This window comes from Eubalaena glacialis, chromosome 2, assembly GCF_028564815.1.
Source record: "Eubalaena glacialis isolate mEubGla1 chromosome 2, mEubGla1.1.hap2.+ XY, whole genome shotgun sequence".
Taxonomy (NCBI): domain Eukaryota; kingdom Metazoa; phylum Chordata; class Mammalia; order Artiodactyla; family Balaenidae; genus Eubalaena; species Eubalaena glacialis.
This window is the reverse complement of record NC_083717.1, coordinates 124368570-124382532: the sequence shown is the minus strand read 5'-3', so window position 1 is coordinate 124382532 and position 13963 is coordinate 124368570. Positions and strand designations below refer to the sequence as shown.

General features: G+C 37.7%; 1 pseudogene; it reads right to left on the bottom strand.

The window, feature by feature from the left end:
- The window catches only part of LOC133084686 (peptidyl-prolyl cis-trans isomerase A-like), a 69579-nt pseudogene extending 61751 nt beyond the window's left edge, over positions 1-7828 (bottom strand).
- Between the last annotated feature and the right edge of the window lie 6135 nt (positions 7829-13963).

Sequence of the window (13963 nt, the reverse complement as noted above, 5' to 3'; positions counted from 1 at the left end):
CATAGTCTTCCTCTACTGAGGCTCTCTTTAGTTCTTGTTCAATTGATTAATTCTTAGTCATACAGTAAGACTTAGCTTAAACTCACCTGGAGTGAACCCTCCCTGATACTTCTTAACTGGAGTATTCTAACTGGTGTCGTCGACTAAAAAAAATGCACAATGTAAGAGTTGTGAGTTAATTTTTATTTGGGACAAAATGAGGACTATTGCCCAGGAGCAGTTTCTCAGAGCTATCTGAAATGCTATCACCTGGGCTATAGCCCTCATTTTGCCCCAAATAAAACTTAACTCACAACTCTCACATAGTGCATTTTTTTCAGTTGACACTGGTCTTATCTTCTAGTCAGTCACAGAGCCTAGGCATACTTCTAACATGGCATTATAATTTATTTCTCTATTCACAGCATACCATGAATTAATTGAAAGTATAAATAATTCATCTTCCTTAGTGCCTTTATTCTGGTTATATATATATATATATACACACACACACACACACACACATACACGTATGTATAAATATATGTGTATACATAGTAAAAGGAAATATATATCAGCTGTATTAATCAGGAATATTCAGGAAAATAGAAACTACTCTATGCCTTCCACACAGAAAAAAATATAATGGAGAGAATTAGATGCTTCCAAAAATGTTGGAAGGACCAGAAAATGATGATCAAGAAGGTTGATCCAGCTGGTTTTGATGAAATTGGGGAGTTTTAGTAACCACAAGAAAACCAACAGTTAGGTCAGAGCAACTCGCAGAACTAAAGCAGGTAATCTCCAGGAAGCTCCCATAAGATGCACGTCGTCCACCAGTGCTCGGGACCATGCTTGCCACTGCTAGAGGTTACTCTTACATGGTTTTTGCTTCTTTCCTGCCTTCCAAATCTCAAATGAATATCTTGCAGAATCTAACCTAGATTCTTGCTAGCAAGGGCTCTGAGAACATAATTCCCAATCTTTCATTTTTTGTGATAATGTAGAGAGTGCAGAAGAGGGACTTTGCTGCCCAGCTGCCAAGAGACAATCAGGCACATTCTACCTCCTTGGCTACAAGCATCCCTACAGCTCCTTCTATCCATATTTACATCCCAAATAACATTACCTTCCAAATAACAATTACAGTATCAGCATTCTTCAATATGATGTAACCACGTTTCAACAAAATATACTTAAACAAATGAAGACATGCTTACCCTTGCTTGACAACTCCAAGTAAAATAGTACATTAACCTGTGGTTCAATTGCAATTGAGCTATTACCATGCTCATGTCAAGAGGACAAAGGAATGTAATGAATATAAACTGAAAAGGATCTGTAAGATCACCTGCCTCCAAAGAAGTAGTGACCTTTAGTACAGGGGAGTAGCTAGCATGAGGCAATCTTAAAGGGAGAGTTCTGGGACACAAATACCCAACCTTGGGATCTTCTGCCAGGACTCTTCCATTGGCTGAAACCAACCTGAAATCAGAGATTATTGATGTGGTTTATACCATTCAGCATCCCAGAACAGAGTGAAGAGTAGGGATATTGAAGAGTAGATCAGGAGGGGTAAATGAAGATATGCTTTAAAATAAACTAAACTAATGTTAATCACTGATAGGAATATTGCAGTACATTGTACCTCTGCATTAGTTCAATGTCATAAGGGATCAGGTGGTCGTCTCAGTATGCAGTCTGGTGAAAACACTGTTTATATTAGTGGATATATTATTCTTTGAAAAGTAAAATTTTTAGACCAACAGTATTTAACCCTGTGAAGATGGAAAGCAACATTGGTGATAATTAGAATCAATAGAGAGCCACTCCCACATTTACCCTTGGTTTCTGGACTCATATTTTACACTAAGAGGAGAAAGAAAACTATTTACTGGTTGCTAGCTCAAAGCATATACTGAATTTGTAGGACATTCGTCCACCCTCAGTAAGCATATTAATATTGGGTTGGCCAAAAAGTGCCTTTGGTTTTTAAGTAAAAATAAAATACACATTTTTCATTTTCACCAAGAAGTTTATTGAACAACATAGCCATCCTTTTGCTCCACTACCTTCTGCCATTTTTCAGGCAACTTCATAATTCCATCTTCCCAAAACTTTTTATCTTTTTGAGAAAAGAACTGTTCCAGGTGCCTTTTACGGTCTTCCAGGGAACTGAAATTTTTTCCATTAAGAGAATTTTGTAAAGACTGAAATAAATGGAAATCTGAAGGTGCAATGTCTGGTGAATGAGGCGGATGAATCAGAACTTCCCAGCCAAGCTGTAACAGTTCTTGCCTGGTCATCAAAGAAGCATGCGGTCTTGAGTTATCCTGATGGAAGATTATGCGTTTTCTGTTGACTAATTCCGGATGCTTTTCGCTGAGGGCTGCTTTCACTTGGTCTAATTGGGAGCAGTACTTGTTGGACTTAATCATTTGGTTTTCCGGAAGGAGCTCATAATAGAGGACTCCCTTCCAATCCCACCATATACACAACATCACGTTCTTTGGATGAAGACCGGCCTTTGGTGTGCTTGGTGGTGGTTCATTTAGCTTGGCCCACGATCTCTTCTGTTCCACATTGTACAGTATCCACTTTTCATCACCCATCACAATTTGTTTTAAAAACAGAACGTTTTCGTTATGTTTAAGTAGAGAATCGCATGAGGAAATACAGTCAGGAAGGTTTTTTTTTGCTTAACTTATGTGGAGCCAAAACATCAAAGAGATTAACACAGCCAAGCTGGTGCAAATGATTTTCAATGCTTGATTTGGATATTTTGAGTACATCGGCTATCTCCCGCCACATGGTATAACGTTGATTGTTCTCAATTAATGTCTCGATTTGATCACTATCAACTTCAACTGGTCTACCTGACCATGGAGCATCGTCCAGCAAGAAATCTCCAGCATGAAATGTCGCAAACCACTTTTGACACGTTCAATCAGTCACAGCACCTTCTCCATACACTGTACAAATTTTTTTTGTACTTCAGTTGTGTTTTTACCTTTCTTGAAATAATAAAGCATAATATGCCAAAAATGTTGCTTTTTTTCTTCCATCTTCAATATTAAAATGGCTACACAAAAATTCACCAATTTTGATAAGCCTTTTTTTAAATGCACGCTGATATGACAGCTGCCACATACACTCTAACAAAATTTTTTCGAATGAAGTTAAAGACAACTAAGTGCTACTAGAGCCATCTTACAGAAAAAAATGAACAAACTTTTGGCCCACCCAATATAACTTTTAGTAGGTCAATCCACCATTCTATAAGGTCAACCATTTCTGCTTGATAGGATGGATACACAGTGGTAAAACCTCTGAAACTTAGAGAGTGAACTAATTACCTTAATATTTTTCATTTAAGATTACCTCTTTGGTTGGGAGTAATATTGTATGGGATACAATTATCTTCTGCCTACACTATAGGCTTAGTTTTACAGAAAACAATGAACACATTTCTTAGAAATGTGTATAATAACTCAGGAGATTTACTGGGCCCTAGGCTCTTCATAAGAAAAATAAGAATATGGTATAATGTCTAGTTTATACTGCAGGTCAGTAAATCATCCATCAATGTATGTGTGTGCTGCCAAGATAAAATTCAATGATTTTAGACTTAGGGTCTCTATTCAGATTCTTACCATGAGAGCAATTGGTCTTATGATTGAGCTTACCATTTCTCAGGTCTTTCTATAGTGCACTGGCTTCTGTGCAGATTGCTACAGAATATCTCAGTGAGAGAAAACTTGTCACTGCACGATGGTTTATGGGTGACCAGCTGAAGGACTTATCAGCCCCTACAGCTTGCTGAGATGGAAAAGTTCCTTTTAGATCATAAATATACCTTAATGTAAGGTTTTTTCCCCATATAGCAGAATAAAATGGATAGAATAAAACTAGACACATTATGTCACCCTAGTTTACACCAGTAAAGATGGGAAATAGACTGGATTAAACTTGATTTATACAATTATCTTATTGCTCTAAAATGGAAAAACAAACCCTCAAGATGTACATAAACTCCTGTGGACAGTTAAACTTTGGTACTTGTTCATATTCTGAAATATCATCCTACTGTTCTTATTAGAGGAAAGTAAAAAAAATTAGAGGATCTTATTTTCAGTCTTAGTTTCTCTTTAATATTCTTTGGTGGTAAGAAGCCTATTGGCAAAATTATAAGATGTAAAGATATTGAAAAATTAAACAACTGATAATTATAGTAGAATTAATACACAATCTTCATTATATAAACTTAGATTATATCCAGATGATAACCAAGGTGAACAATCTGAAATATTTTATTTTAAAAATTAAGTCAAAAAATATCATGGTGTAAGCGATACCAAAAAAAATAATAATAATAAATAAATTGGAACAGTCCATTGTTTATTACAGTAGTAGTTATCAAATTGAGTCAAATTGGTTTGATTATTAACACACGCCTTTGCAAAATCTAGTGTAGCTATAATAATTTATCTTCTTTAACTAGGTAGAAAAAAAGCCACACAGGCCTCAATCTCTAGTTATTATTCATGTTTGCTATATTTATTCCATTCTAAAAGAAGAAAAGATTAAGAAAATCTTCTGGATAAGGGGCAATGTCAACATTCATGATTCAGTTACAACAAATAAATAGTTGCAGAATGTCACGCTCACCATGCATTCAATACAATTTCACTTTTTAAAAAAAGAGCTTCATAAAGAGATTAGATTATCATTGAATAGCTATTACTATACTAAAATTAACACTTGAAAGTTGCGGAAGTTATCCAGTAGAAATCTGGATTCAGAGAGGAGGAGGTCAGCTTCTGGCAGAAGACAAGACGTGCTCTTCCTTCTACTTCTTTCTGATTACTCTAATAAAATACAGCACAGGTATATAGTGCAAACTCAAAAGGGTAAACGCAAGAGATAAAATAAAAAAGAGTCAATAAAAGTAGTCTGTTTTGTATCCTTTACCTTTTGCAAAGACTGAAAACAGGTATATGAGAAATTACTGACTTTTCACAACAAATAACTTCCGAGAACTTCTGAGAATACGTAAGTTCCTACATGGGCATAAACTGATAGGACGTAAACAAATTTTCTTGCAGAACCTCAGAGAGGCTTAGGAAGTGTAGGAAAGTGGTAGTGAGTTTGAGGTTAAAATTCAGATTTTGAGTGGGATGTGGAAAAGAAGTTAACCTTCCATCTACATTCCATACACTATTTCTCTCTCATCATGCAGAAAATTTGAGTTTTATACTGTAGATCACAAGTCAGAGAACTACAACCTGCTGGTCATACCTATCCTGCACTGATTTTGTAAATAACTAATGAAACATAGCTACACCTATTCTTTTACATATTGTCTATGGCTGCTTATCTGTGGAATTGAGTACAGTTGACCCTTGAACAATGCAGGGGTTGGGGTGCTGACATTCTGTGCCGTCAAAAATCCACATATAACATATAGTTGACCCTCTGTATCCACAGTTCCTCTGTATCCACAGATCCACGTCAACCAACCATGGATCGTGTAGTACTGTGTTATTTACTATTGAAAAAAAAAATCCTTGTACAAGTGGACCACTGCATTTCAAACCCATATTGTTCAAGGGTCAACTGTAGTTGTAACAGAGACCGTATGTTCCACAAGGTCAAAAATATTTACTATCTGTCCCTGTACAGAAGAAAGTTTGCCAACCCTCGGTCTAAAGAAATGAACTAGAGGGACCCAAACTGAGGTTTACCAAAAAGAGGGATGAAAGCAACAAAGGGGCACTGAAAATAGGGGGATAAAGTACAATTCTACACACTATACAGTGAGTTTCCAAATCCCTCTCCCTGTCCTCTGCTGAAAACACCAATCCAAGCTAATATATTCCTAGGTAGGGAGATATTTATATATATATATATATATATATATATTCTGTTTGTTTGTGACAAAATGAGTATTTCAGATTTTATTTTTTAATAAAACAAATTAGTCCTTAACCAGTTTTGAACTGATTGATAACAGCACACAAATCAATCCTTCCTCAGGGGAACAGTCTCCTTCCTGATGCTCTCTTTGGTCAGAGTGCAGATCCTAAGTGAGTCTCTGGTGTACACATCCCACTCAGTTGCAGAAATGAAAATGTTTCTCACCAGCCACATGGCTCTAAGGACAGTGGGATACACTCCACATTCTGTGTGTTCTTAAAACCAACCTGGTTGTCAAGCAGAAGCAGTAGTGTGGTATTTGCTGAGCCTCCAGACTTGAAGGAATCTCTCTGCTAGGATCCTGTTGAAGGAGGTCATCGAGATCTTCAAGAGGATATGACTGCCAGATGACCTTCTAGCTGGTCTTGGGCAAACAGAGGCACCTTGCCCCTTCCCCTGTCCTTGGAGTGTATAGTCTGCACATTGTTCCTGTGCTAGGAGCTACTTCAAGGACACAGCCTTGAGGAAGTACTGTGTTATTAAGACCATCTGGCCCACGTATGTGACTTAATCTCATTAAGGCCTCTGTATAAAACTCATAAGAATCTGGCGAGTGGGTGCAGAGATCAATTCATCTTGCAGCCATCCAAGACAAGTCTCATATGTAAGTTCCCTTGCTTAATAAAACTGCACCCTATCAATCTGGAGCAGTCTGCCTCTTCCTTTGGTCTCTTCGTATATGAACGCCATTGTTGAATTTCCCCCAGGGAACTTGTGAGGTTGTGAACCAACAATTGGTAAGCCAGCCAGGAGACTGAAGAAATGGGTCTTGGGAAAGAGGCATCTGAGGAGTGAAATCCTGAGTTGGCCATTGACCTCTATGTGGGGAGAGGTGGCCTGAATGTTAGATGCTCATGAGTCACCATGTGAATTCGGGGATGCCCCCAAAATGCCAGCTGGTTTAATACACTTGTTTGAGGAACTGCACATAGCACACTATAGCAGAGAAGGGAAACCAATGGCTGCAACAGTGGGCTGGCCTTCACCATGGGCAGTTCAGCTGGACACCCGATGCCCAATGAGAGGCTAAAGCTCAAGTTAGAAAGTTGGAAGAGGTGAAGTTAGAGAAGGACTTGAAGTTGTCCACTACTCTGCCAGCTTCAGGGCTGGCAGACAAAGTGGGAGAGTAGGATAATAAGTGTGTCGTTTGCAAAATTAGGGGGATACAAACTGCCTTGGATTAAGATCTGAGCATTTGTTACAAAGCCTGATTGGGATGCTAAGAGGTGGAATCTCTGGGAAAGTCAGAAGAACAAAGAGAAGGATGCTGTGGTAATCGACAGTGAAACAAATGGAGCACCCCCTGCCATCTGATCCCTAATACGAAGGAAAGCAAAAGCCCAGAGACAACAACCCCAGCCAGCAGGGCAGCCTAAGAGTCAGGAAACATTCATGATGAGAAAATATATACTTGCTGAGCTTACTGATATAGCTGCCAAGTTCCAACAAAAGACCAGGGAAAGTACCAGGTACGGCTAGTGCATACCTGGGGATATGGGATATCCTGTGGGATACAGGGAGCTGCGGCATTTCTCTGACCAGGCAGAAGACAGAGGAGGAGCAACATCACCACACACCCTGCCCTCCAGCAGCACCTGGATGGCATTTAGGGAGTTCAAGGGACTCTCTCCCTTATAGATTGTATCATTCTAGCCTGCAAGGCAGCCTGGCCCAATGACCGGGATCTTTCCAGGCATGTGGGACCCCCGAAATCTATAGATGAGGTATGACAAACTCTAAGGGCATTGGGAATGAGACAGACCATCCATACCCCTGTCTTTGAAGGCCCTGATTGGGCCACATTCACTATAGGAATGAAAGCCAAATTACTCCAGTCCACCGTCAGTAGCTGGTATGGGATGCTGATATCCATGCTGAGCTCAGTTGTGGAACAAGATATACATGGTGCAACAATTCATTGCTGATCTGGGGGAAACTGACAAATCCCCGGAATAGGTACAGGTGGCTGTGGGAAAGACCTGAGACAGAGGGAGCTTAAGAAGCCAAAAGCCTATCCCAATCTGCTGTAAAGGGTCCAGTAAAGGTAACCAGGAAGCAAATGTGGTTTGACTTCATTGCTACTGGAACCCAAGCTAAAAAGATAAACTAGCAACCCAATGCTGTGTTGGTTGGCCTATGGAAAACCTTACAACTAGAACAACAATTCAGACCTGCCAGTCCCTACCACCCCTACCATTTCTAGTGCCCCACCTGCTCCAGCAGAGGCCTCAGGGATACAGTCCTGTTTGGCTAGGTGTCTCCTACACCCTGCGCATAGGACACAGGCCAAGATCACATCCAGATGAGGGCCGTTGGGGGCCATCAGATGCCTCATGTTGAGCTCATTATTAGCTGGTACCCCAGAAGTAAACAAAAGGTGACAGCTATGGTTAATACTGGAGCTGAATGTACTCTAATACACAGTAACCTTCAGAATGACCTCCATGCAACAACGTGGCTCTCACATACATAATGTTGATTTAAAAAGACAAGATACAAAAGAATAACTGCAATATGATTTTATACACATAGTGTCTAAAAGCTAGCCAAAAGTAAAGTATTTATTTATTGATAAACATAAAGGTAGCAAAATTTTAAAGAAATGTAAATAAGTACTATAAAAATCAAGACAGTCATTACCTCTAAGGCAATGCAAAAATTTGGTATCAAGAAAGATAAAGAAGTAGATTATACCCTGTTAGCAATGTTTTAATTCTTGATCTGGGTGATATTTTCCACAGATGGCAACACTAACCTCTATGACCTTCCATTGTGACTAACACCTCTAATAGAAAACGGGTGTTTGTGACTGCTTAGACAAGTAGTATACGGAGTGAGTTAAGTCATGAATAGGATAAAACTTCTGCCTTGCTCTCTGTCAGGATACTTGCCTTTGGAATCCAATTACTATGGTGTGAGGAAGTTCAAATTAGCCCATGAAAAGGGACCTCATGGAGAGACTACATGGAGAGGTCTTATTGGAAAGGAACTGAGGCATCCAGCCAACTGCCAACATTAATCACCAAGCTCATGAGTGAATAAGCCTTCAAGCCTTTTAGCTGAAGTCAGACACAGTATAACAGAGAAAAGCCAACTCCTGGTGCCCCTGTCTACATTCCTTGCTCACAGAATTCATAAGCATAATAACGGATATTTTAGACTGCAAGTTTTAGGTTTATTTGTTATGTTTTCATGGTAATTAGAACAAGCGGTCAGTTTATAACAATTTGTTAAACTGTACTAACAGGTTCATAAAGTTTTCAATATATATTATATTTTTTCACAATAAAATGGTTTTAAAAAAATCAGACTTTTAATCATGTAGCTTTTTTTCTATTTTGTCTTATATGGTATTTGATATGTTGTTTTTTCTTTAACTTCCAGCACTTATAGACCAGCAAAATATGGTCCAAAGCACATTGGTAAAGTTGATAGATTCCATAAATTCAAATCTAAAAAGCTCTACCTTTCCATTTCCCCTGTTCCCATCCTTATTATATCTCTTTTGACACACTGAGTAGACTCAACTTCAAAATCTATATTCCCTGTACCCACTCCAATCCATATTGCACACTACTATGTTATTTTTCTAAAACACATCTCAGATAATAATCACTTCCCTGATTAAAAAAGAAAAACAATGGTGTCAACTTATGATTTAAGAAGGTAAATCAAGAACATATGCTTATAATCTGTCCCACTTAAGAATACACTATAATAAGGGTGAAGTAGAAAATAGAAAAGTATATACATCAATAAACAGAATGTAATATGTAGGATGTGGGTAAGAAACTCTAAAACTTCTCTGGAAGACAAAAAATAGACAGAGATGAGTGGACTGATAAAAACAAAGGTTTAAACAATGTTAACAGTAGCAGAGGATATAGTAGAATGGCCCTGAAGAATATCAAGAAATGCTGGACTCCAGAAATATAGCGACGGCAGAGGTAGGTATGAGAAGAGGGGGTGGGAACTTGAGGGACTGAGTGCATGTAAGTGCAATGGTCCACCCACTCTTGACCTAGTCTTTCTAGTCCAATTACAAGGAAAACCATACAGATCCAAAATAAGTCATCTCTAAAGAGTTTGAACAAATAGTCTTAGAAGAAACAGAATGATGGGATACCTGTCACAGTTATAGAGTCTCCATGCATGTTTCATGTTATGCGTTTGGGGATACCTACATAATAGCTAAATTCCTGCCAGCATATTACTAGCTGAAGTCTGCCAGGATCACCAAACATGTGAAAAAAGCTTTCAACACAAATAAGAAAGCTAACCTCTGATCCCAGATGAAAGAATGATATTTCAAACATTGGAGAGAAAAAAAAAAACTATATCTAATTGGTATCCTTAGAACAATTCTAGATTTTGTATTCATAAAAAATAGAATGGGGTTCTATGAAAAGTCAGGAAAAAAAATTACAAAAAAAAGAAATACCCCTTCAAAATTAGGAGAGCTGAAAAAGTGACAGAAGAATTAAGGAAACCTTGTAGAATTTAGAGCAAAACAAGAAACTGAAAATGTGGGAGACATAAAGGTATACTCCATGTTGTCAAATAGACAAATAATGGAATTCCTGAAAAGAGAAAATATAGTACAGATTATAAGAAACTAATAGCAGAAAATTTTACAGTAACAAAAAGTGACAGGAGCCTTAAAATTGACAGGACCACTAAGCACAGAAAAGGATTAAGTATACACACGCATACACACAACACATGGACAGAATGACTTCAACTAAAATCTCAGTGATTTTTTTTTCCATATACCAGGGATGAAAAAAATAACAAATAGCTTACAGAAAGGAAAGAAAAAACAACCACAAAAATAAATACCGAGATAGAAAACAAAAACTGAACAAAAGTAAGAATGGCATCAGTTTGCCTGAGAAAAACTGCATACTAAAAGACAATAGAAAATGGAAAACGACTCTAAAGCTTTAAACGTAAGTAATTTTCCCTATGAGTTATATGTCCACTAAAATAAAATTTTAAAGTATGAGTTCAGGATTAAACATAAGAAATCTTATCTGCTATCCATCTTTAACTGGGAAGTTACTTGCAGATGTACAAAAGCAAACTGAAAGAGTAAATCAAAAGGAAGAAGATGGGGTACCCAGGGAAAAGTAAATACTAGCCAGGAGGGCACTGAAGAGAAGTGCACAATGAAAGTTATGCACCAAGCCTCCAGAGTAAACAGTGAAACTGAAAGCAGAAGAAATAGTGTCTTGATAGTAAAGGTGAGGTGTTAGAAGATCATTAGGATAACAAAGACTGAAAATGCAATATAAAATAAAGCAATTAGATACTATGAAGGGATCATTATAAAAAATAATATTATTTAACATATTAGTTATAAATTGCTTTGTGATGAACCACATATACATATATACATATATAATGCAGCAGAAGTAAATCTGGTATTACAAGTCCTTCAAAATCATCTTTTCCTGATGGTGATAGATTCTTTCCATGTATTTGCTCTCAAGGTAAATTACATGACTAGTAATTGTTGCATAGTAAATGTTTATTCTTGCCTTTTAAAAAAAATGTTTTCCTTTGGGGGAATGCCCTCTCACATCCATCTCATATGAGCATGCTGAAATTCTGTTTATTCAAATCACCATGGGTATAACACAGACAAATGGCTTCATTCACGGGTGTACCTGTCATTCAGGAAGAGTTAGCTTTCTGAAATATCTCTTGATTTGCAGCCAATACATGACTTTTCTTTCTCCTTTATACCTCAAGAGCACCTTGTTTCACCTCTCTAATGATGTTTATTATGTGTCACATACTACAGATGTTTAAGTACTTGTTTCATTCTCCCTATGGGACTGAATATTTTCTAGGAACAGACAGTCTCACTTACTTCTATATTCAGCAGCTTGGCCGCTATAGGGGCTTGCTAAATATATCTTGAATTAAGACGACAGACCAAATCTCCTTAAGCCTTGTCTAGATAAAAAATCTTGGATAGAGGTTGTTAAGACAAAGTTCCAGGGAGTGCTTTTTCACAAAGCTCTTCAGAGATTCCCTCCCTATTTACTTCATAAAAATGAACATTTCAAAAGGACACTACATAATGATCAAGGGATAAATCCAAGAAGATGATATAACAATTATAATTGTTTATGCACCTAACATAGGAGCACCTCAATACATAAGGCAAATGCTAACAACAATGAAATGAGAAATCGACAGTAACACAATAATAGTAGGAAACTTTAACACCCCAATTACACCAATGGACAGATCATCCAAACAGAAAATAAATAAGGAAACAAAAGTTTTAAATGACACAATAGACCAGATAGATTTAATTGATATTTATAGAACATTCCACCCAAAAATGAGAATACACTTTCTTCACAAGTGCACACGGAACATTCTCCAGGAAAGATCACATCTTGGGTCACAAATCAAGCATCGGAAAATTTAAGAAAATTGAAATCATATCAAACATCTTTTCTGACCACAATGCTATGAGATTGGAAATCAATTACAGGAAAAAAACTGTAAAAAACACAAACACATGGAGGCTAAACAGTGTGCTACTAAATAACCAAGAGATCACTGAAGAAATCAAAGAAGAAATAAAAAAGTACCTAGAGACAAATGACAATGAAAACAAGATGACCCAAAACCTATGGGATGCAGCAAAAGCAGTTCTAAGAGGGAAGTTTATAGCAATACAAGTCACCTCAAGAAAGAAGAAAAATCTCAAATAAACAATCCAACCCTACACCTAAAGCAACTAGAGAAAGAAGAACAAAGAAAACCCAAAGTCAGTAGAAGGAAAGAAGTCACAAAGATCAGAGCAGAAATAAATGAAATAGAAACAAAGAAAACAATAGCAAAGATCAATGAAACTAAAACTGGTTCTTTGAGAAGATAAACAAAATTGATAAACCCTTAGCCAGACACATCAAGAAAAAAATGGAGAGGACACAAATCAATAAAATTAGAAATGAAAAAGGAGAAATCACAACTGACACTGCAGAAATACAAAGGATTATAAGAGACTACTACAAACAAGAATATGCCAATAAAATGGACAACCTGGAAGAAATGGACAAATTCCTGGAAAGGTACAATTTTCCAAGACTGAACCAGGAAGAATTAGAAAATATAAACAGACCTATCACAAGTAATGAAATTGAAACTGTAATTAAAAATCTTCCAACAAACAAAAGTCCAGGACCAGATGGCTTCACAGGTGAATTCTACCAAACATTTAGAGAAGAGCTAACACCCATCCTTCTCAAACTCTTCCAAAAATTTGTAGAGGGAAGAACACTCCCAGATTCATTCTACAAAGCCACCATTGCACTGATACCAAAACCAGACAGAGATGTCACAAAGAAAGAAAATTATAGACCAATGTCACTGATGAACATAGATACAAAAATCCTGAACAAAATACTAGCAAACAAAATCCAACCACATATTAAAAGCATCATACACAATGACCAAGTGGGATTTATCCCAGGGATGCAAGGATTCTTCAATATATGTAAATCAATCAATGTGATACACCATATTAACAAATTGAAGAATAAAAACCATATGATCATCTCAGTAGATGCAGAGAAAGCTTTTGACAAAATTCAACACACATTTATGATAAAAACTCTCCAAAAAGTGGGCATAGGGCTTCCCTGGTGGCGCGGTGGTTGGGAGTCTGCCTGCCAATGCAGGGGACAGGGGTTCAAGCCCTGATCCAGCAGGTTCCCATGTGCCGCGAAGCAATGGAGCCCGTGCGCCACAACTGCTGGGCCTGTGCTCTAGAGCCCGCGAGCCACAACTACGGAAGCCCATGTGCCTAGAGCCTGTGCTCCGCAACAGGAGAGGCCAGCACAGTGAGAGGCCTGCGCACCACAATGTAGAGTAGCCCCCGCTCACTGCAACTAGAGAGAGCACACGCGCAGCGGGGAAGACCCAACACAGCCAAAAACCAATAAATAAAATAAATTAATTAATTAAAAAAAAAAAAAAAGAAAGT